This window comes from Haliotis asinina, chromosome 12 (genome assembly GCF_037392515.1).
Source record: "Haliotis asinina isolate JCU_RB_2024 chromosome 12, JCU_Hal_asi_v2, whole genome shotgun sequence".
Taxonomy (NCBI): Eukaryota; Metazoa; Mollusca; class Gastropoda; order Lepetellida; family Haliotidae; genus Haliotis; species Haliotis asinina.
Genome location: NC_090291.1, coordinates 41,737,917 through 41,760,403, shown reverse-complemented (window position 1 = coordinate 41,760,403; position 22,487 = coordinate 41,737,917). Strand labels below are relative to the sequence as shown.

Genomic DNA, 22,487 nt, shown 5'->3' with positions numbered 1-22,487 from the left:
AAAACGAAAAAAACCCACAGATAAAAAAACAACAACAAAAAACAAAAAACAGAAAACCAAAAAAACCAAAAAACCAAAACAAAACAAACAGGACCAAGGCGGTCTGCAATCGAAAGAGAGGGTGAGTGAGTTACGACAAGCATGGGCCACTGAATTTTCCCGGATCTTCATGAGTGAAACCAGTCCAGGAAACCAGTGAATGACATCATGAACACCTATCAGTATCGCCGGGGCACGGTGACATACTATCGACCATGGCATACTGTGACATAACCAGTCTAACATCAGTGGTCTGCAACTGACGACAACAATTTAAACAGATGACCTATTCTGTGAGGGAAACAACGCTGAGAAAACCGTTCCTCATAATTTGCGCGCAAGCAACGATAAAGTTACACACATTCCCTTTCAAACATTTTGTATATCAAATGTTGTAGCCAAAAGCTTCATGGTAATACAACGATACTGAAGGTACTAGTGAGTGAGTAAATGTGATTTTGGCTTTTAGCAATATTCCTGCATCGGCACGGAGAAGAACCACCTTCGGGTGATGAGCGAACGCTTTAACCACTGTGCCCTCCTATGTTTTGAAGGCCCCTAATCAGTTTGACATTCTCATCAAACACCTATAAACTACGTTTAATTCAGTTTACTTGTCAATTACTACACTCCACATATGTTCTTATGAAACAGAGCACGTCACTGATTCACAATTTAATGCGTTTTCGTTGAACAAACATTTCTATTGATTTTTCAAAAGCTTCAACGTGTCGAGTGAGAACTGTCAGATCTTTGATCATGAAACATGACAAACAAATGTCAAACAAATGTCAAACAGAATTGCATCAGTGAAAGTAACTACTTTTGCCATCAAAGATGTATTTTCATGTTTTATAGATCTTAAAAAGGAAGGAGAAAAAAGCGACAGCAGATATTTTTTGGTATATATTCTATATAATGTACAGCATTTACAAAAGATATTAAAAGTAAGACCTTTTAGAAATACTTTCCTATCAAATAGCCTAAAATAAAACTAATCGTGCTTTTGTGTGACGCTGCACCGTACAGTGGGGCATGGGATGTACGTGAGTTTAGTTTTACGCCGCATATGACGGTGGTCTGTAAATAATCGAGTCTGGGCCAGACAATCCAATGATCAACAGCATGAGGATGAATGTGCGGAAATGGTGTGGGTGTGGGGGTATGGGGGTGTGTGTGTGTGGGGGGGTGGGGGGTGGGCCGTATGGGTGTGTGTGTGTGTGTGTGTGCGGGGGGGGGGGATGGATCTACATGACAATTTTTTGTATTTTTCTTTTTCAGTAAACTACAGATTCAACTGCTCCTAAAGTATAGCATATTTTACATTTGATCTCTTCCTTAGTGACTTTGTGTATTGCGTTTCATAAACAGTAGCACCACAGTTGATCACTACATGTTCCGGACTCGATTATTTACAGACCGCCGGCATATAGTTGAAACATTGCTGAAAACAACACTCATACACACAAGAACTGAGAGCCCATATTGTCGACTAGAGTGAAGAGGTCTTCATATAATATACTTGCTTTAAAAGTTTGAGGAAATCACCAGAGAGTATGGTTCTTTCTTTCAAATTTGAAACAATTGACTTGGCTTTGCGTGTGTTTGTGACATCTGCGGTCAGGGCAGGGCAGGGCAGGGCAGGATGCTTTCGCCTTTTTAGCTTTTTAGCGAACAGCAGAAGTTAACACTGAGTGCGAGATAATGGAAATGGCTTTTCTGCATTTTATTATTTGAACTGTCACAAATAGGAGACCGCAGAACTCAATAACCTGTCAATAGAGCAAGACGCCATGTTGACTTTGTATGTAAGTAGCACAACACCGTCGTACCGGCACAACAGATCGGGACGCTGGAGGTCACAGATAACGGGTCTGTGTAAAAAAGTGGGTAAATAAACAGTAATCAATAGAACACGGATGTAAGGCAGTGGGCTGATAAGGCAGTTTCCTGTCTCCAGTATCGCGTAATATAGAATGTTATGGAACTAATTGAGTGAGGTGAAGTTCCACCGGTGAACAATTTGATGTTGTTTTTCAAAGTATGACCAAATGCTTGTGAAAGTTCAGAATAAACGGAATTATCGACGTTCTGTGAGGCATACTTGAGAAATTAAAAAGTGTGATAAACATTTTTTACATTTTGAATCAAATTATCAGTCAAACACAATCGTTTCGAACTTTGATCGTTGCAACTTATGGTTGTCTCGAAGTAGAACCTAGATCCTGCATATCCCTTCTTAATTTATCATATTTCGGTTGTCTCGAAATAGAACCTAGATCCTGCATATCCCTTCTTAATTTATCATATTTCGGTTGTCCCTAAGTAGAACCTAGATCCTGCATATCCCTTCTTAATTTATCATATTTCGGTTGTCCCTAAGTAGAACCTAGATCCTGCATATTCCTTCTTAATTTATCATATTTCGGTTGTCTCGAAGTAGAACCTAGATCCTGCATATCCCTTCTTAATTTATCATATTTCGGTTGTCTCGAAGTAGAACCTAGATCCTGCATATCCCTTCTTAATTTATCATATTTCGGTTGTCCCTAAGTAGAACCTAGATCCTGCATATCCCTTCTTAATTTATCATATTTCGGTTGTCTCGAAGTAGAACCTAGATCCTGCATATCCCTTCTTAATTTATCATATTTCGGTTGTCCCTAAGTAGAACCTAGATCCTGCATATCCCTTCTTAATTTATCATATTTCGGTTGTCCCTAAGTAGAACCTAGATCCTGCATATCCCTTCTTAATTTATCATATTTCGGTTGTCTCGAAGTAGAACCTAGATCCTGCATATCCCTTCTTAATTTATCATATTTCGGTTGTCCCTAAGTAGAACCTAGATCCTGCATATCCCTTCTTAATTTATCATATTTCGGTTGTCTCGAAGTAGAACCTAGATCCTGCATATCCCTTCTTAATTTATCATATTTCGGTTGTCCCTAAGTAGAACCTAGATCCTGCATATCCCTTCTTAATTTATCATATTTCGGTTGTCCCTAAGTAGAACCTAGATCCTGCATATCCCTTCTTAATTTATCATATTTCGGTTGTCCCTAAGTAGAACCTAGATCCTGCATATCCCTTCTTAATTTATCATATTTCGGTTGTCCCTAAGTAGAACCTAGATCCTGCATATCCCTTCTTAATTTATCATATTTCGGTTGTCCCTAAGTAGAACCTAGATCCTGCATATCCCTTCTTAATTTATCATATTTCGGTTGTCCCTAAGTAGAACCTAGATCCTGCATATCCCTTCTTAATTTATCATATTTCGGTTGTCCCGAAGTAGAACCTAGATCCTGCATATCCCTTCTTAATTTATCATATTTCGGTTGTCTCGAAGTAGAACCTAGATCCTGCATATCCCTTCTTAATTTATCATATTTCGGTTGTCCCTAAGTAGAACCTAGATCCTGCATATCCCTTCTTAATTTATCATATTTCGGTTGTCCCTAAGTAGAACCTAGATCCTGCATATCCCTTCTTAATTTATCATATTTCGGTTGTCCCGAAGTAGAACCTAGATCCTGCATATCCCTTCTTAATTTATCATATTTCGGTTGTCCCTAAGTAGAACCTAGATCCTGCATATCCCTTCTTAATTTATCATATTTCGGTTGTCCCTAAGTAGAACCTAGATCCTGCATATCCCTTCTTAATTTATCATATTTCGGTTGTCCCTAAGTAGAACCTAGATCCTGCATATCCCTTCTTAATTTATCATATTTCGGTTGTCCCTAAGTAGAACCTAGATCCTGCATATCCCTTCTTAATTTATCATATTTCGGTTGTCCCTAAGTAGAACCTAGATCCTGCATATCCCTTCTTAATTTATCATATTTCGGTTGTCCCTAAGTAGAACCTAGATCCTGCATATCCCTTCTTAATTTATCATATTTCGGTTACCCCTAAGTAGAACCTAGATCCTGCATATCCCTTCTTAATTTATCATATTTCGGTTGTCCCTAAGTAGAACCTAGATCCTGCATATCCCTTCTTAATTTATCATATTTCGGTTGTCCCTAAGTAGAACCTAGATCCTGCATATCCCTTCTTAATTTATCATATTTCGGTTGTCTCGAAGTAGAACCTAGATCCTGCATATCCCTTCTTAATTTATCATATTTCGGTTGTCCCTAAGTAGAACCTAGATCCTGCATATCCCTTCTTAATTCATCATATTTCGGTTACCCCGAAGTAGAACCTAGATCCTGCATATCCCTTCTTAATTTATCATATTTCGGTTACCCCGAAGTAGAACCTAGATCCTGCATATCCCTTCTTAATTTATCATATTTCGGTTGTCCCTAAGTAGAACCTAGATCCTGCATATCCCTTCTTAATTTATCATATTTCGGTTGTCCCTAAGTAGAACCTAGATCCTGCATATCCCTTCTTAATTTATCATATTTCGGTTGTCCCTAAGTAGAACCTAGATCCTGCATATCCCTTCTTAATTTATCATATTTCGGTTACCCCTAAGTAGAACCTAGATCCTGCATATCCCTTCTTAATTTATCATATTTCGGTTACCCCGAAGTAGAACCTAGATCCTGCATATCCCTTCTTAATTTATCATATTTCGGTTACCCCGAAGTAGAACCTAGATCCTGCATATCCCTTCTTAATTTATCATATTTCGGTTACCCCGAAGTAGAACCTAGATCCTGCATATCCCTTCTTAATTTATCATATTTCGGTTGTCCCTAAGTAGAACCTAGATCCTGCATATCCCTTCTTAATTTATCATATTTCGGTTACCCCGAAGTAGAACCTAGATCCTGCATATCCCTTCTTAATTTATCATATTTCGGTTGTCCCTAAGTAGAACCTAGATCCTGCATATCCCTTCTTAATTTATCATATTTCGGTTACCCCGAAGTAGAACCTAGATCCTGCATATCCCTTCTTAATTTATCATATTTCGGTTACCCCTAAGTAGAACCTAGATCCTGCATATCCCTTCTTAATTTATCATATTTCGGTTACCCCGAAGTAGAACCTAGATCCTGCATATCCCTTCTTAATTTATCATATTTCGGTTACCCCGAAGTAGAACCTAGATCCTGCATATCCCTTCTTAATTTATCATATTTCGGTTACCCCTAAGTAGAACCTAGATCCTGCATATCCCTTCTTAATTTATCATATTTCGGTTGTCCCTAAGTAGAACCTAGATCCTGCATATCCCTTCTTAATTTATCATATTTCGGTTACCCCGAAGTAGAACCTAGATCCTGCATATCCCTTCTTAATTTATCATATTTCGGTTACCCCTAAGTAGAACCTAGATCCTGCATATCCCTTCTTAATTTATCATATTTCGGTTGTCTCTAAGTAGAACCTAGATCCTGCATATCCCTTCTTAATTTATCATATTTCGGTTACCCCGAAGTAGAACCTAGATCCTGCATATCCCTTCTTAATTTATCATATTTCGGTTACCCCGAAGTAGAACCTAGATCCTGCATATCCCTTCTTAATTTATCATATTTCGGTTACCCCTAAGTAGAACCTAGATCCTGCATATCCCTTCTTAATTTATCATATTTCGGTTGTCCCTAAGTAGAACCTAGATCCTGCATATCCCTTCTTAATTTATCATATTTCGGTTGTCTCGAAGTAGAACCTAGATCCTGCATATCCCTTCTTAATTTATCATATTTCGGTTGTCCCTAAGTAGAACCTAGATCCTGCATATCCCTTCTTAATTTATCATATTTCGGTTGTCTCGAAGTAGAACCTAGATCCTGCATATCCCTTCTTAATTTATCATATTTCGGTTACCCCGAAGTAGAACCTAGATCCTGCATATCCCTTCTTAATTTATCATATTTCGGTTGTCCCTAAGTAGAACCTAGATCCTGCATATCCCTTCTTAATTTATCATATTTCGGTTACCCCTAAGTAGAACCTAGATCCTGCATATCCCTTCTTAATTTATCATATTTCGGTTGTCCCTAAGTAGAACCTAGATCCTGCATATCCCTTCTTAATTTATCATATTTCGGTTACCCCTAAGTAGAACCTAGATCCTGCATATCCCTTCTTAATTTATCATATTTCGGTTGTCCCTAAGTAGAACCTAGATCCTGCATATCCCTTCTTAATTTATCATATTTCGGTTGTCCCTAAGTAGAACCTAGATCCTGCATATCCCTTCTTAATTTATCATATTTCGGTTACCCCGAAGTAGAACCTAGATCCTGCATATCCCTTCTTAATTTATCATATTTCGGTTACCCCGAAGTAGAACCTAGATCCTGCATATCCCTTCTTAATTTATCATATTTCGGTTACCCCGAAGTAGAACCTAGATCCTGCATATCCCTTCTTAATTTATCATATTTCGGTTGTCCCTAAGTAGAACCTAGATCCTGCATATCCCTTCTTAATTTATCATATTTCGGTTGTCCCTAAGTAGAACCTAGATCCTGCATATCCCTTCTTAATTTATCATATTTCGGTTGTCCCTAAGTAGAACCTAGATCCTGCATATCCCTTCTTGATTTATCATATTTCGGTTGTCCCGAAGTAGAACCTAGATCCTGCCTATCCCTTCTTAATTTATCATATTTCGGTTGTCCCTAAGTAGAACCTAGATCCTGCATATCCCTTCTTAATTTATTATATTTCGGTTGTCCCTAAGTAGAACCTAGATCCTGCATATCCCTTCTTAATTTATCATATTTCGGTTGTCCCTAAGTAGAACCTAGATCCTGCATATCCCTTCTTAATTTATCATATTTCGGTTGTCCCTAAGTAGAACCTAGATCCTGCATATCCCTTCTTAATTTATCATATTTCGGTTACCCCGAAGTAGAACCTAGATCCTGCATATCCCTTCTTAATTTATCATATTTCGGTTGTCCCTAAGTAGAACCTAGATCCTGCATATCCCTTCTTAATTTATCATATTTCGGTTACCCCGAAGTAGAACCTAGATCCTGCATATCCCTTCTTAATTTATCATATTTCGGTTGTCCCTAAGTAGAACCTAGATCCTGCATATCCCTTCTTAATTTATCATATTTCGGTTACCCCGAAGTAGAACCTAGATCCTGCATATCCCTTCTTAATTTATCATATTTCGGTTGTCCCTAAGTAGAACCTAGATCCTGCATATCCCTTCTTAATTTATCATATTTCGGTTACCCCGAAGTAGAACCTAGATCCTGCATATCCCTTCTTAATTTATCATATTTCGGTTGTCTCTAAGTAGAACCTAGATCCTGCATATCCCTTCTTAATTTATCATATTTCGGTTGTCCCTAAGTAGAACCTAGATCCTGCATATCCCTTCTTAATTTATCATATTTCGGTTGTCTCGAAGTAGAACCTAGATCCTGCATATCCCTTCTTAATTTATCATATTTCGGTTACCCCGAAGTAGAACCTAGATCCTGCATATCCCTTCTTAATTTATCATATTTCGGTTACCCCGAAGTAGAACCTAGATCCTGCATATCCCTTCTTAATTTATCATATTTCGGTTGTCCCTAAGTAGAACCTAGATCCTGCATATCCCTTCTTAATTTATCATATTTCGGTTACCCCGAAGTAGAACCTAGATCCTGCATATCCCTTCTTAATTTATCATATTTCGGTTACCCCGAAGTAGAACCTAGATCCTGCATATCCCTTCTTAATTTATCATATTTCGGTTGTCCCTAAGTAGAACCTAGATCCTGCATATCCCTTCTTAATTTATCATATTTCGGTTGTCCCGAAGTAGAACCTAGATCCTGCATATCCCTTCTTAATTTATCATATTTCGGTTGTCTCGAAGTAGAACCTAGATCCTGCATATCCCTTCTTAATTTATCATATTTCGGTTGTCCCTAAGTAGAACCTAGATCCTGCATATCCCTTCTTAATTTATCATATTTCGGTTGTCCCTAAGTAGAACCTAGATCCTGCATATCCCTTCTTAATTTATCATATTTCGGTTGTCCCGAAGTAGAACCTAGATCCTGCATATCCCTTCTTAATTTATCATATTTCGGTTGTCCCTAAGTAGAACCTAGATCCTGCATATCCCTTCTTAATTTATCATATTTCGGTTGTCCCTAAGTAGAACCTAGATCCTGCATATCCCTTCTTAATTTATCATATTTCGGTTGTCCCTAAGTAGAACCTAGATCCTGCATATCCCTTCTTAATTTATCATATTTCGGTTGTCCCTAAGTAGAACCTAGATCCTGCATATCCCTTCTTAATTTATCATATTTCGGTTGTCCCTAAGTAGAACCTAGATCCTGCATATCCCTTCTTAATTTATCATATTTCGGTTGTCCCTAAGTAGAACCTAGATCCTGCATATCCCTTCTTAATTTATCATATTTCGGTTACCCCTAAGTAGAACCTAGATCCTGCATATCCCTTCTTAATTTATCATATTTCGGTTGTCCCTAAGTAGAACCTAGATCCTGCATATCCCTTCTTAATTTATCATATTTCGGTTGTCCCTAAGTAGAACCTAGATCCTGCATATCCCTTCTTAATTTATCATATTTCGGTTGTCTCGAAGTAGAACCTAGATCCTGCATATCCCTTCTTAATTTATCATATTTCGGTTGTCCCTAAGTAGAACCTAGATCCTGCATATCCCTTCTTAATTCATCATATTTCGGTTACCCCGAAGTAGAACCTAGATCCTGCATATCCCTTCTTAATTTATCATATTTCGGTTACCCCGAAGTAGAACCTAGATCCTGCATATCCCTTCTTAATTTATCATATTTCGGTTGTCCCTAAGTAGAACCTAGATCCTGCATATCCCTTCTTAATTTATCATATTTCGGTTGTCCCTAAGTAGAACCTAGATCCTGCATATCCCTTCTTAATTTATCATATTTCGGTTGTCCCTAAGTAGAACCTAGATCCTGCATATCCCTTCTTAATTTATCATATTTCGGTTACCCCTAAGTAGAACCTAGATCCTGCATATCCCTTCTTAATTTATCATATTTCGGTTACCCCGAAGTAGAACCTAGATCCTGCATATCCCTTCTTAATTTATCATATTTCGGTTACCCCGAAGTAGAACCTAGATCCTGCATATCCCTTCTTAATTTATCATATTTCGGTTACCCCGAAGTAGAACCTAGATCCTGCATATCCCTTCTTAATTTATCATATTTCGGTTACCCCTAAGTAGAACCTAGATCCTGCATATCCCTTCTTAATTTATCATATTTCGGTTGTCCCTAAGTAGAACCTAGATCCTGCATATCCCTTCTTAATTTATCATATTTCGGTTACCCCGAAGTAGAACCTAGATCCTGCATATCCCTTCTTAATTTATCATATTTCGGTTACCCCTAAGTAGAACCTAGATCCTGCATATCCCTTCTTAATTTATCATATTTCGGTTGTCTCTAAGTAGAACCTAGATCCTGCATATCCCTTCTTAATTTATCATATTTCGGTTACCCCGAAGTAGAACCTAGATCCTGCATATCCCTTCTTAATTTATCATATTTCGGTTACCCCGAAGTAGAACCTAGATCCTGCATATCCCTTCTTAATTTATCATATTTCGGTTACCCCTAAGTAGAACCTAGATCCTGCATATCCCTTCTTAATTTATCATATTTCGGTTGTCCCTAAGTAGAACCTAGATCCTGCATATCCCTTCTTAATTTATCATATTTCGGTTGTCTCGAAGTAGAACCTAGATCCTGCATATCCCTTCTTAATTTATCATATTTCGGTTGTCCCTAAGTAGAACCTAGATCCTGCATATCCCTTCTTAATTTATCATATTTCGGTTGTCTCGAAGTAGAACCTAGATCCTGCATATCCCTTCTTAATTTATCATATTTCGGTTACCCCGAAGTAGAACCTAGATCCTGCATATCCCTTCTTAATTTATCATATTTCGGTTGTCCCTAAGTAGAACCTAGATCCTGCATATCCCTTCTTAATTTATCATATTTCGGTTACCCCTAAGTAGAACCTAGATCCTGCATATCCCTTCTTAATTTATCATATTTCGGTTGTCCCTAAGTAGAACCTAGATCCTGCATATCCCTTCTTAATTTATCATATTTCGGTTACCCCTAAGTAGAACCTAGATCCTGCATATCCCTTCTTAATTTATCATATTTCGGTTGTCCCTAAGTAGAACCTAGATCCTGCATATCCCTTCTTAATTTATCATATTTCGGTTGTCCCTAAGTAGAACCTAGATCCTGCATATCCCTTCTTAATTTATCATATTTCGGTTACCCCGAAGTAGAACCTAGATCCTGCATATCCCTTCTTAATTTATCATATTTCGGTTACCCCGAAGTAGAACCTAGATCCTGCATATCCCTTCTTAATTTATCATATTTCGGTTACCCCGAAGTAGAACCTAGATCCTGCATATCCCTTCTTAATTTATCATATTTCGGTTGTCCCTAAGTAGAACCTAGATCCTGCATATCCCTTCTTAATTTATCATATTTCGGTTGTCCCTAAGTAGAACCTAGATCCTGCATATCCCTTCTTAATTTATCATATTTCGGTTGTCCCTAAGTAGAACCTAGATCCTGCATATCCCTTCTTAATTTATCATATTTCGGTTGTCCCGAAGTAGAACCTAGATCCTGCCTATCCCTTCTTAATTTATCATATTTCGGTTGTCCCTAAGTAGAACCTAGATCCTGCATATCCCTTCTTAATTTATTATATTTCGGTTGTCCCTAAGTAGAACCTAGATCCTGCATATCCCTTCTTAATTTATCATATTTCGGTTGTCCCTAAGTAGAACCTAGATCCTGCATATCCCTTCTTAATTTATCATATTTCGGTTGTCCCTAAGTAGAACCTAGATCCTGCATATCCCTTCTTAATTTATCATATTTCGGTTACCCCGAAGTAGAACCTAGATCCTGCATATCCCTTCTTAATTTATCATATTTCGGTTGTCCCTAAGTAGAACCTAGATCCTGCATATCCCTTCTTAATTTATCATATTTCGGTTACCCCGAAGTAGAACCTAGATCCTGCATATCCCTTCTTAATTTATCATATTTCGGTTGTCCCTAAGTAGAACCTAGATCCTGCATATCCCTTCTTAATTTATCATATTTCGGTTACCCCGAAGTAGAACCTAGATCCTGCATATCCCTTCTTAATTTATCATATTTCGGTTGTCCCTAAGTAGAACCTAGATCCTGCATATCCCTTCTTAATTTATCATATTTCGGTTACCCCGAAGTAGAACCTAGATCCTGCATATCCCTTCTTAATTTATCATATTTCGGTTGTCTCTAAGTAGAACCTAGATCCTGCATATCCCTTCTTAATTTATCATATTTCGGTTGTCCCTAAGTAGAACCTAGATCCTGCATATCCCTTCTTAATTTATCATATTTCGGTTGTCTCGAAGTAGAACCTAGATCCTGCATATCCCTTCTTAATTTATCATATTTCGGTTACCCCGAAGTAGAACCTAGATCCTGCATATCCCTTCTTAATTTATCATATTTCGGTTACCCCGAAGTAGAACCTAGATCCTGCATATCCCTTCTTAATTTATCATATTTCGGTTGTCCCTAAGTAGAACCTAGATCCTGCATATCCCTTCTTAATTTATCATATTTCGGTTACCCCGAAGTAGAACCTAGATCCTGCATATCCCTTCTTAATTTATCATATTTCGGTTACCCCGAAGTAGAACCTAGATCCTGCATATCCCTTCTTAATTTATCATATTTCGGTTGTCCCTAAGTAGAACCTAGATCCTGCATATCCCTTCTTAATTTATCATATTTCGGTTACCCCGAAGTAGAACCTAGATCCTGCATATCCCTTCTTAATTTATCATATTTCGGTTGTCCCTAAGTAGAACCTAGATCCTGCATATCCCTTCTTAATTTATCATATTTCGGTTACCCCGAAGTAGAACCTAGATCCTGCATATCCCTTCTTAATTTATCATATTTCGGTTGTCCCTAAGTAGAACCTAGATCCTGCATATCCCTTCTTAATTTATCATATTTCGGTTACCCCGAAGTAGAACCTAGATCCTGCATATCCCTTCTTAATTTATCATATTTCGGTTACCCCGAAGTAGAACCTAGATCCTGCATATCCCTTCTTAATTTATCATATTTCGGTTGTCCCTAAGTAGAACCTAGATCCTGCATATCCCTTCTTAATTTATCATATTTCGGTTACCCCGAAGTAGAACCTAGATCCTGCATATCCCTTCTTAATTTATCATATTTCGGTTGTCCCTAAGTAGAACCTAGATCCTGCATATCCCTTCTTAATTTATCATATTTCGGTTACCCCGAAGTAGAACCTAGATCCTGCATATCCCTTCTTAATTTATCATATTTCGGTTGTCTCTAAGTAGAACCTAGATCCTGCATATCCCTTCTTCATTTATCATATTTCGGTTGTCCCTAAGTAGAACCTAGATCCTGCATATCCCTTCTTAATTTATCATATTTCGGTTGTCCCTAAGTAGAACCTAGATCCTGCATATCCCTTCTTAATTTATCATATTTCGGTTACCCCTAAGTAGAACCTAGATCCTGCATATCCCTTCTTAGTTTATCATATTTCGGTTACCCCGAAGTAGAACCTAGATCCTGCATATCCCTTCTTAATTTATCATATTTCGGTTACCCCGAAGTAGAACCTAGATCCTGCATATCCCTTCTTAATTTATCATATTTCGGTTACCCCGAAGTAGAACCTAGATCCTGCATATCCCTTCTTAATTTATCATATTTCGGTTACCCCGAAGTAGAACCTAGATCCTGCATATCCCTTCTTAATTTATCATATTTCGGTTACCCCTAAGTAGAACCTAGATCCTGCATATCCCTTCTTAATTTATCATATTTCGGTTGTCCCTAAGTAGAACCTAGATCCTGCATATCCCTTCTTAATTTATCATATTTCGGTTACCCCGAAGTAGAACCTAGATCCTGCATATCCCTTCTTAATTTATCATATTTCGGTTACCCCTGAGTAGAACCTAGATCCTGCATATCCCTTCTTAATTTATCATATTTCGGTTACCCCGAAGTAGAACCTAGATCCTGCATATCCCTTCTTAATTTATCATATTTCGGTTACCCCGAAGTAGAACCTAGATCCTGCATATCCCTTCTTAATTTATCATATTTCGGTTACCCCGAAGTAGAACCTAGATCCTGCATATCCCTTCTTAATTTATCATATTTCGGTTACCCCTAAGTAGAACCTAGATCCTGCATATCCCTTCTTAATTTATCATATTTCGGTTGTCCCTAAGTAGAACCTAGATCCTGCATATCCCTTCTTAATTTATCATATTTCGGTTGTCTCGAAGTAGAACCTAGATCCTGCATATCCCTTCTTAATTTATCATATTTCGGTTGTCCCTAAGTAGAACCTAGATCCTGCATATCCCTTCTTAATTTATCATATTTCGGTTGTCTCGAAGTAGAACCTAGATCCTGCATATCCCTTCTTAATTTATCATATTTCGGTTACCCCGAAGTAGAACCTAGATCCTGCATATCCCTTCTTAATTTATCATATTTCGGTTGTCCCTAAGTAGAACCTAGATCCTGCATATCCCTTCTTAATTTATCATATTTCGGTTACCCCTAAGTAGAACCTAGATCCTGCATATCCCTTCTTAATTTATCATATTTCGGTTGTCCCTAAGTAGAACCTAGATCCTGCATATCCCTTCTTAATTTATCATATTTCGGTTACCCCTAAGTAGAACCTAGATCCTGCATATCCCTTCTTAATTTATCATATTTCGGTTGTCCCTAAGTAGAACCTAGATCCTGCATATCCCTTCTTAATTTATCATATTTCGGTTGTCCCTAAGTAGAACCTAGATCCTGCATATCCCTTCTTAATTTATCATATTTCGGTTACCCCGAAGTAGAACCTAGATCCTGCATATCCCTTCTTAATTTATCATATTTCGGTTACCCCGAAGTAGAACCTAGATCCTGCATATCCCTTCTTAATTTATCATATTTCGGTTACCCCGAAGTAGAACCTAGATCCTGCATATCCCTTCTTAATTTATCATATTTCGGTTGTCCCTAAGTAGAACCTAGATCCTGCATATCCCTTCTTAATTTATCATATTTCGGTTGTCCCTAAGTAGAACCTAGATCCTGCATATCCCTTCTTAATTTATCATATTTCGGTTGTCCCTAAGTAGAACCTAGATCCTGCATATCCCTTCTTAATTTATCATATTTCGGTTGTCCCTAAGTAGAACCTAGATCCTGCCTATCCCTTCTTAATTTATCATATTTCGGTTGTCCCTAAGTAGAACCTAGATCCTGCATATCCCTTCTTAATTTATTATATTTCGGTTGTCCCTAAGTAGAACCTAGATCCTGCATATCCCTTCTTAATTTATCATATTTCGGTTGTCCCTAAGTAGAACCTAGATCCTGCATATCCCTTCTTAATTTATCATATTTCGGTTGTCCCTAAGTAGAACCTAGATCCTGCATATCCCTTCTTAATTTATCATATTTCGGTTGTCCCTAAGTAGAACCTAGATCCTGCATATCCCTTCTTAATTTATCATATTTCGGTTACCCCGAAGTAGAACCTAGATCCTGCATATCCCTTCTTAATTTATCATATTTCGGTTGTCCCTAAGTAGAACCTAGATCCTGCATATCCCTTCTTAATTTATCATATTTCGGTTGTCCCTAAGTAGAACCTAGATCCTGCATATCCCTTCTTAATTTATCATATTTCGGTTGTCCCTAAGTAGAACCTAGATCCTGCATATCCCTTCTTAATTTATCATATTTCGGTTACCCCGAAGTAGAACCTAGATCCTGCATATCCCTTCTTAATTTATCATATTTCGGTTGTCCCTAAGTAGAACCTAGATCCTGCATATCCCTTCTTAATTTATCATATTTCGGTTACCCCGAAGTAGAACCTAGATCCTGCATATCCCTTCTTAATTTATCATATTTCGGTTGTCTCTAAGTAGAACCTAGATCCTGCATATCCCTTCTTAATTTATCATATTTCGGTTGTCCCTAAGTAGAACCTAGATCCTGCATATCCCTTCTTAATTTATCATATTTCGGTTGTCTCGAAGTAGAACCTAGATCCTGCATATCCCTTCTTAATTTATCATATTTTGGTTACCCCGAAGTAGAACCTAGATCCTGCATATCCCTTCTTAATTTATCATATTTCGGTTACCCCGAAGTAGAACCTAGATCCTGCATATCCCTTCTTAATTTATCATATTTCGGTTGTCCCTAAGTAGAACCTAGATCCTGCATATCCCTTCTTAATTTATCATATTTCGGTTACCCCGAAGTAGAACCTAGATCCTGCATATCCCTTCTTAATTTATCATATTTCGGTTACCCCGAAGTAGAACCTAGATCCTGCATATCCCTTCTTAATTTATCATATTTCGGTTGTCCCTAAGTAGAACCTAGATCCTGCATATCCCTTCTTAATTTATCATATTTCGGTTACCCCGAAGTAGAACCTAGATCCTGCATATCCCTTCTTAATTTATCATATTTCGGTTGTCCCTAACTAGAACCTAGATCCTGCATATCCCTTCTTAATTTATCATATTTCGGTTACCCCGAAGTAGAACCTAGATCCTGCATATCCCTTCTTAATTTATCATATTTCGGTTGTCCCTAAGTAGAACCTAGATCCTGCATATCCCTTCTTAATTTATCATATTTCGGTTACCCCGAAGTAGAACCTAGATCCTGCATATCCCTTCTTAATTTATCATATTTCGGTTACCCCGAAGTAGAACCTAGATCCTGCATATCCCTTCTTAATTTATCATATTTCGGTTGTCCCTAAGTAGAACCTAGATCCTGCATATCCCTTCTTAATTTATCATATTTCGGTTACCCCGAAGTAGAACCTAGATCCTGCATATCCCTTCTTAATTTATCATATTTCGGTTGTCCCTAAGTAGAACCTAGATCCTGCATATCCCTTCTTAATTTATCATATTTCGGTTACCCCGAAGTAGAACCTAGATCCTGCATATCCCTTCTTAATTTATCATATTTCGGTTGTCTCTAAGTAGAACCTAGATCCTGCATATCCCTTCTTCATTTATCATATTTCGGTTGTCCCTAAGTAGAACCTAGATCCTGCATATCCCTTCTTAATTTATCATATTTCGGTTGTCTCGAAGTAGAACCTAGATCCTGCATATCCCTTCTTAATTTATCATATTTCGGTTACCCCGAAGTAGAACCTAGATCCTGCATATCCCTTCTTAATTTATCATATTTCGGTTACCCCGAAGTAGAACCTAGATCCTGCATATCCCTTCTTAATTTATCATATTTCGGTTGTCCCTAAGTAGAACCTAGATCCTGCATATCCCTTCTTAATTTATCATATTTCGGTTACCCCGAAGTAGAACCTAGATCCTGCATATCCCTTCTTAATTTATCATATTTCGGTTACCCCGAAGTAGAACCTAGATCCTGCATATCCCTTCTTAATTTATCATATTTCGGTTGTCCCTAAGTAGAACCTAGATCCTGCATATCCCTTCTTAATTTATCATATTTCGGTTACCCCGAAGTAGAACCTAGATCCTGCATATCCCTTCTTAATTTATCATATTTCGGTTGTCCCTAAGTAGAACCTAGATCCTGCATATCCCTTCTTAATTTATCATATTTCGGTTACCCCGAAGTAGAACCTAGATCCTGCATATCCCTTCTTAATTTATCATATTTCGGTTGTCCCTAAGTAGAACCTAGATCCTGCATATCCCTTCTTAATTTATCATATTTCGGTTACCCCGAAGTAGAACCTAGATCCTGCATATCCCTTCTTAATTTATCATATTTCGGTTGTCCCTAAGTAGAACCTAGATCCTGCATATCCCTTCTTAATTTATCATATTTCGGTTACCCCGAAGTAGAACCTAGATCCTGCATATCCCTTCTTAATTTATCATATTTCGGTTACCCCGAAGTAGAACCTAGATCCTGCATATCCCTTCTTAATTTATCATATTTCGGTTACCCCGAAGTAGAAACTCGATCCTGCATATTCCTTCTTAATTCATCCCATTTCGGTTGTCTCGAAGTAGAAACAAGATCCTGCATATTCCTTCTTTATTCATCATTTTTCGGTTGCATTGAACCTCCAGTATTTAGTATGTAGAACTAGTCCATTCCACTTGGCTACAGTGTTGGGCGGTGGGGTAGCCAAGTGGTTAACGCGCTGGCCTGTTACGCCGAGACCTGGGTTCGATTTCCCCACATGGGTATGATGTGTCAAGCCCATTTCTGGTGTCACCCGCCGTGATACTGCTGGAATATTGCTGAAAGCGGCGTAAATCCTTACTCACCCACTCACTCACTCGATACAACGCTGTCTGGCTGTATTACTTTATTGTCCTATTTGCCTGCATGGTCTCATGAACTAACCTTTACATGAAGGCGACACAACTCTTATAGTCTTTTCACAATCATAAGGATTCCCTGCTCTTAAGCAGAGAATGTGTGATTTCGGATAGATTAGCATGCGTCAATGCACTATCATGATCAAAGACGGATGATATCAGATGTTCGTGATAAGTTTTGATCCGATTTACGGATGGGGAAACATGTGTCAGCGTTTTAGCGCATCCTTCACTTATGATTTCATATATCTATTTGTTATTATGGTTATGTATTTTTAGAGGAGATGTGTTGTAAAATCCAGGAATAGTCTCCATCCAACACATCTACCGTGACATGACGCATCTTAGAGAGCGCACGTCAATAACATTCATTGACATTAACAAAACCCAGCGCGATGACACATATCAGATATTTAAACCCGATTCCAATGAATAAATCATACAATACTTGAAACATAAAACCAGTAGCACAGTTCAGCATCTGTGACAGGGAATTAACATGTCAATCGTCATCATGAACTGAACACTAATGCCAAGGTAGACTGGCTGTAGCGCACTCTGGATGTTATGTTTTCCCCATGCCGTAGCTTGCACATGGCGTCTCTCCTCGCCCTGGTTAACGAATACTTTCTTATGATTGGTTGGTTGGTTTGTTGTGTAACGCCGCTCTCAGCAATAAGCCGTCGGCGATCTGTAAATAATCAGCTATGGACTATGACAATCCAGTGATCAGCAGCATGAGCATTGATGTGAGCAACTGGGCTATGATGACCTGTTTCAGCCAAGTCAGTGAGTCTGACCACCTGATCCTGTTAGTCGCCCTTTACGTTACTGAAGACCAATTCTAACCCGGATATTCACGGGTAGAGTTTCTTCTGAGCCTACAAGATAATATACGACCGGAGGCAGCAGACACCTTGGTAGACCGGTCAGTGGAATAGTATTGGTTTGACACTGGTCATTTCAAAGTTGTCATATGATCTCGTTCTGGGGCCATGAGGTTTGCATATGATAAGAAATCCATTCTGACATGCTCGTTGGAGAGCTGTCCTTGAAACAGTTACACGTTCTTTAGAGGTTCATGCATTAATGTAAACAACCGGTCAAAGAAACACATATACATCTACTTGTAGTGTGGAATTTGATCAAGATTACAACAGTTATTGAAAATCACATCCGAAGCTCTGTAAACGTAGAATAGTGGGACTGTCTAGGGGTACATGGAACGAACAACAGTAAGCTCAAGGCGGTATCTGGGTTAAAATAGCTTTGGACAAGAGAAACCCTTTCCCCGAAGGTGCGAGATTCGACCTGCTTTGTTGGGGTGTTTACAACATATAACCATCTACTTAAGGCGGTTTATACGTCGGGTACTCGACGCGATTAAACCAAACATATTCAGCTCGTTTTCTACAGGAAGAGAGGAATACCAACACTACTAAATATAGCATAAACCATGCGTTAGTAAAGGACTGCCTCTGTCATCAAGAGAATAAAGAGTGAAATGTTGGCGGTTCGATTCCTTTGGCTGTATCTGTACAAGAGTCCTTAAAAGATGATACTTGTTGTTGCCATGCCTCTAATGTGTCTCTGGGAGAACACATTAAACCGGTGTTTCTGTTCGGTCCCGATACAGTCAACTGCATCCATAGACTGACATCACATAACGTTTTACAGTACAGTCTCCGCTGTTCCGAATAGTGCAGGACTGTACAGGTTATCTAATCTGATCACCCGACAGACAAAGACATGTTTCTGTAACATGTTACACCTGGTGTTTAAACCATGAACATGAATTTGATTATTATTAAGCCGTCCAGCGATTAACGGGCATACTAAGGGGTTGTACAATCGATTTGGACGGCAGTTCCGAATACTTCTAACTTGCATTACACTAATTGCTATGGCAGCCCTCCACAACATGATCAAAACAAAATGCGGTTTGTTTGTTGAATTTGTTTTCTCTGTTTGTCGTGTGACATGGCTAAATGGAGTCGGTGTGTAATCGACTCTGGAACAGACAAACCAGTGATCAACAGCATGAGCATCTATCTCCGCAAATGGGATACGATGACGCATGTCAACCAAGTCAGGGAGCCACACAACCCTTTGCTGTCATTAGCCTCTTACGACAAGAATGGGTTACTGAAGACCAATTGTGTCCCGGATCTTAACATGGACGATGTACCAGGAATCACCAATAATATCGGATATGTACAATCTCATACTCCAAGAAAAATTCAGTAACATTTCAAATCTAGTCTTTGTAGGGCATTTTGAAGTGGAATGCATAAGGCAAGCATGCGCATGCTCCGAAACGTCGCGCTATTCACAATAAAGACGCTGACATCTATAAATCTTTTCTTATTTAGAATCTACCATTCACCCCAAGGTCACACTGAAAGACAAACAGCATTTATTATGTCACGAAAACTATAGAATATACAGATGGGGAGATGCACATGTTGATAAGAATTGACTGACATTGATAAATTCAAGACACAGCTAGAGATTTGACATCAAATTAAACCCCTGGCTAACATGAACTCAGTCAACAATACATTCACGACTCCTGAATCACGATACTGAAAAGAGACAGCGCTGTCACTGCAACCCATAATGAATCCAGGCAACGAAAAAAGGGTTATTTAAAGTGACGTTTGAAATACAAGTGTTAAACAAATATAGGAGGATATCGATTGACCACGATTTGTTGTGAACCGCAATGAGTGACAGTCAGGGCATGGCGCAGGTATTCTTCAGAGCACGGATGTGTTGCGCAATTAAAAAAAACATGTCGAAATTGGTACCATGTCAAAACATTTAGGTTAGATAGAAGTTGTACTAGTAGTAGTAGTAGCAGCTGAAGTAGCTGTAGCAGTGGTAGTTGTAGTAGTAACAGCAGTGGTAGTAACAGTAGTAGTAGTAGCAACCGTAGTAGTAGTAGCAGCTGTACTAGTAGTAGTAGCAGCAGCAGTAGTAGTATTAGTATAAGTGGTAGTAGTAGTAAAACAGTAGTAGTAGTTGTTGTTGTAGTAGTAGTAGCAACAGCAGAAGTAGTTGTAGTAGTAGTAGTCGTTGTAGTAGTCGTTGTAGCAACAGCAGCAGCAGCAGTAGTAGTAGTAGTAGTAGTAGTAGTAGTAGAAGGAGGAGGAGGAGGAGGAGGAAGAGAAAGAGGAGGAGGAAGAGAGGAGGAGTAGACCTTTTTCAACCCGAACGGCCCATTGCACGCGTAATTATTATAATGAATATATTTCTGGATAAACAGTTCATTAAGACATAGAAGCCTCCGAAATATTGATTTCCTTCCAGAAAATGGGGAATGTGGTCTACTGGTGTCCGCACTGGTCAGGTTCCAGTTCTACTGACAGAAACGAGAAGATCAATACATCTAAAACATTGACATATTCAATAAATTCACTTTGTACTAAGCACTGGGATGACGTCTATCTGGGCCGACATGATGACGGCGTTGGTGGCTTACGTTTCTAAAAAGGTTGTAATGAAACATTTACCCTGGGGTTTTACGTAAAGAAAAACATCGTCCTGTGTATTTGCTGTTCAGAAAGTCTGTGGCGCTGCTATCAAAGTAAGCATCTTTGTTTTTCAAAGGTTGACTGAAAATATGTTCTGTTTCAAACAATTGGAGGGATTGACTGGAAAAAATGTACGTCCCCTGCAGCGTTAGGGACTCAAAGAACGACAAACTGCAGCACAGAATGGCAATTTAGAATTCACATTATGTCGACAAATCTCTTTCTTCTTGTGTGAATGCCTTCCCAATGTAAAACACTAGATCGTCACGTTTTAGCTATAAGCTAACTGGTCAACCGAAGGTCACGAACAAGTCGTACTTGACTATAATAACACCTTCCTCAATTGGTTAACGTATGGATGTTGCGACGAGGTCCATGGAGTTGTGTCGAAGTCGTGTCAGTTTCAACCTCAATCACTATCACCAAGAGCAACGGTGTGGACAGCCAAGTCAGGTCTAGATGGGATTTGATAGGAAATCGATTACTCCTTGGGGTACCAATAACGATCAGAAAATGAACCGTATTGATAAGGAGCGCCATGATTAGAACCCTCTGTTTACTTACTAAATCCATACCAAGAATTCCTTATTTCGTGATTTGCGTCAAGAGGACATGTTAATACCATCAATAGATGTCGAATACGTGTACATACAACTGCAGTAAATCGATATATTATATTGATTTGTTGGTTTAGGCCAGTTAATCAATCATTAAAGTAGCGTTCATAAGGGATCTCCAGAACATTATTGCAAATTACCGAATCACCCATACTCAGTTAAAGGAAAAAAACGGTTAAACTTTTTCCGTATTTATTGTCTCAATGATTCGATGGAAGACCCGAAATGAACAGGAAATTTCTCTTCATACCTTACCTGAACTCGGGGTGAATAGATTCCCAGCGTTCGGTATAGAATTGAATACAGGCGGTAGATCCTTGGAATCAAAACAATCCAAGAGTCCGAATCACAACATTTTCTTTCCGGCGGAACCAAGGTTTTGTTAGTAAGGAATTCCTCCGCTAGAGAAAACAGGTCCCAAGTCAGGGTAGACGCACGCTCTGAGAGTCGTGGAATGGTGCCCGTAGACCACTCACTGCTGTATTGATCGTGGCTCGGTCAGCTTTAATCAGCCACCAGAACTAGTTGTACTGCAAGCAGTTCTCACTGTCTCAACTGCGGCCGCTTAATTAGAACCAGTGACAGCAAAATAGCATTTGCTTGTAACAGCAGGTGTTGAAAGGTGTTTTGGGGCGATGTAATGAGAATTCGACGATTTGATCAGAGCTAGCGTGGGTTTGAAGAGCAGGATAAATATTCCTTGATTAGATATGATCTCTTAGGATTGTGGGTGTGATTGTGGACAATCAGGTTTGCTGTCTGATTAAGCCATTGTGGTATTTGTATTATTTGATAGTTGTTTGTTGGTCAGCCGTATTCAGTCAGAAAAACAATCGAATCTGAAAATGGTGAACAAGTGGTTGATATTATGAAAGACATTCCATGCCG

General features: G+C 38.7%; 1 protein-coding gene across 1 annotated transcript in view; it reads right to left on the bottom strand.

Moving 5' to 3' along the window:
* Positions 1-22,043, bottom strand: part of LOC137258921 (sodium- and chloride-dependent transporter XTRP3-like) — a 74,221-nt gene extending 52,178 nt beyond the window's left edge. Inside the window, exon 1 of the mRNA XM_067796617.1 lies at positions 21,855-22,043. The gene's annotated coding sequence lies outside the window, so the exon portion shown is untranslated. The remainder of the gene's footprint in view (positions 1-21,854) is intronic.
* Positions 22,044-22,487: the final 444 nt, after the last annotated feature.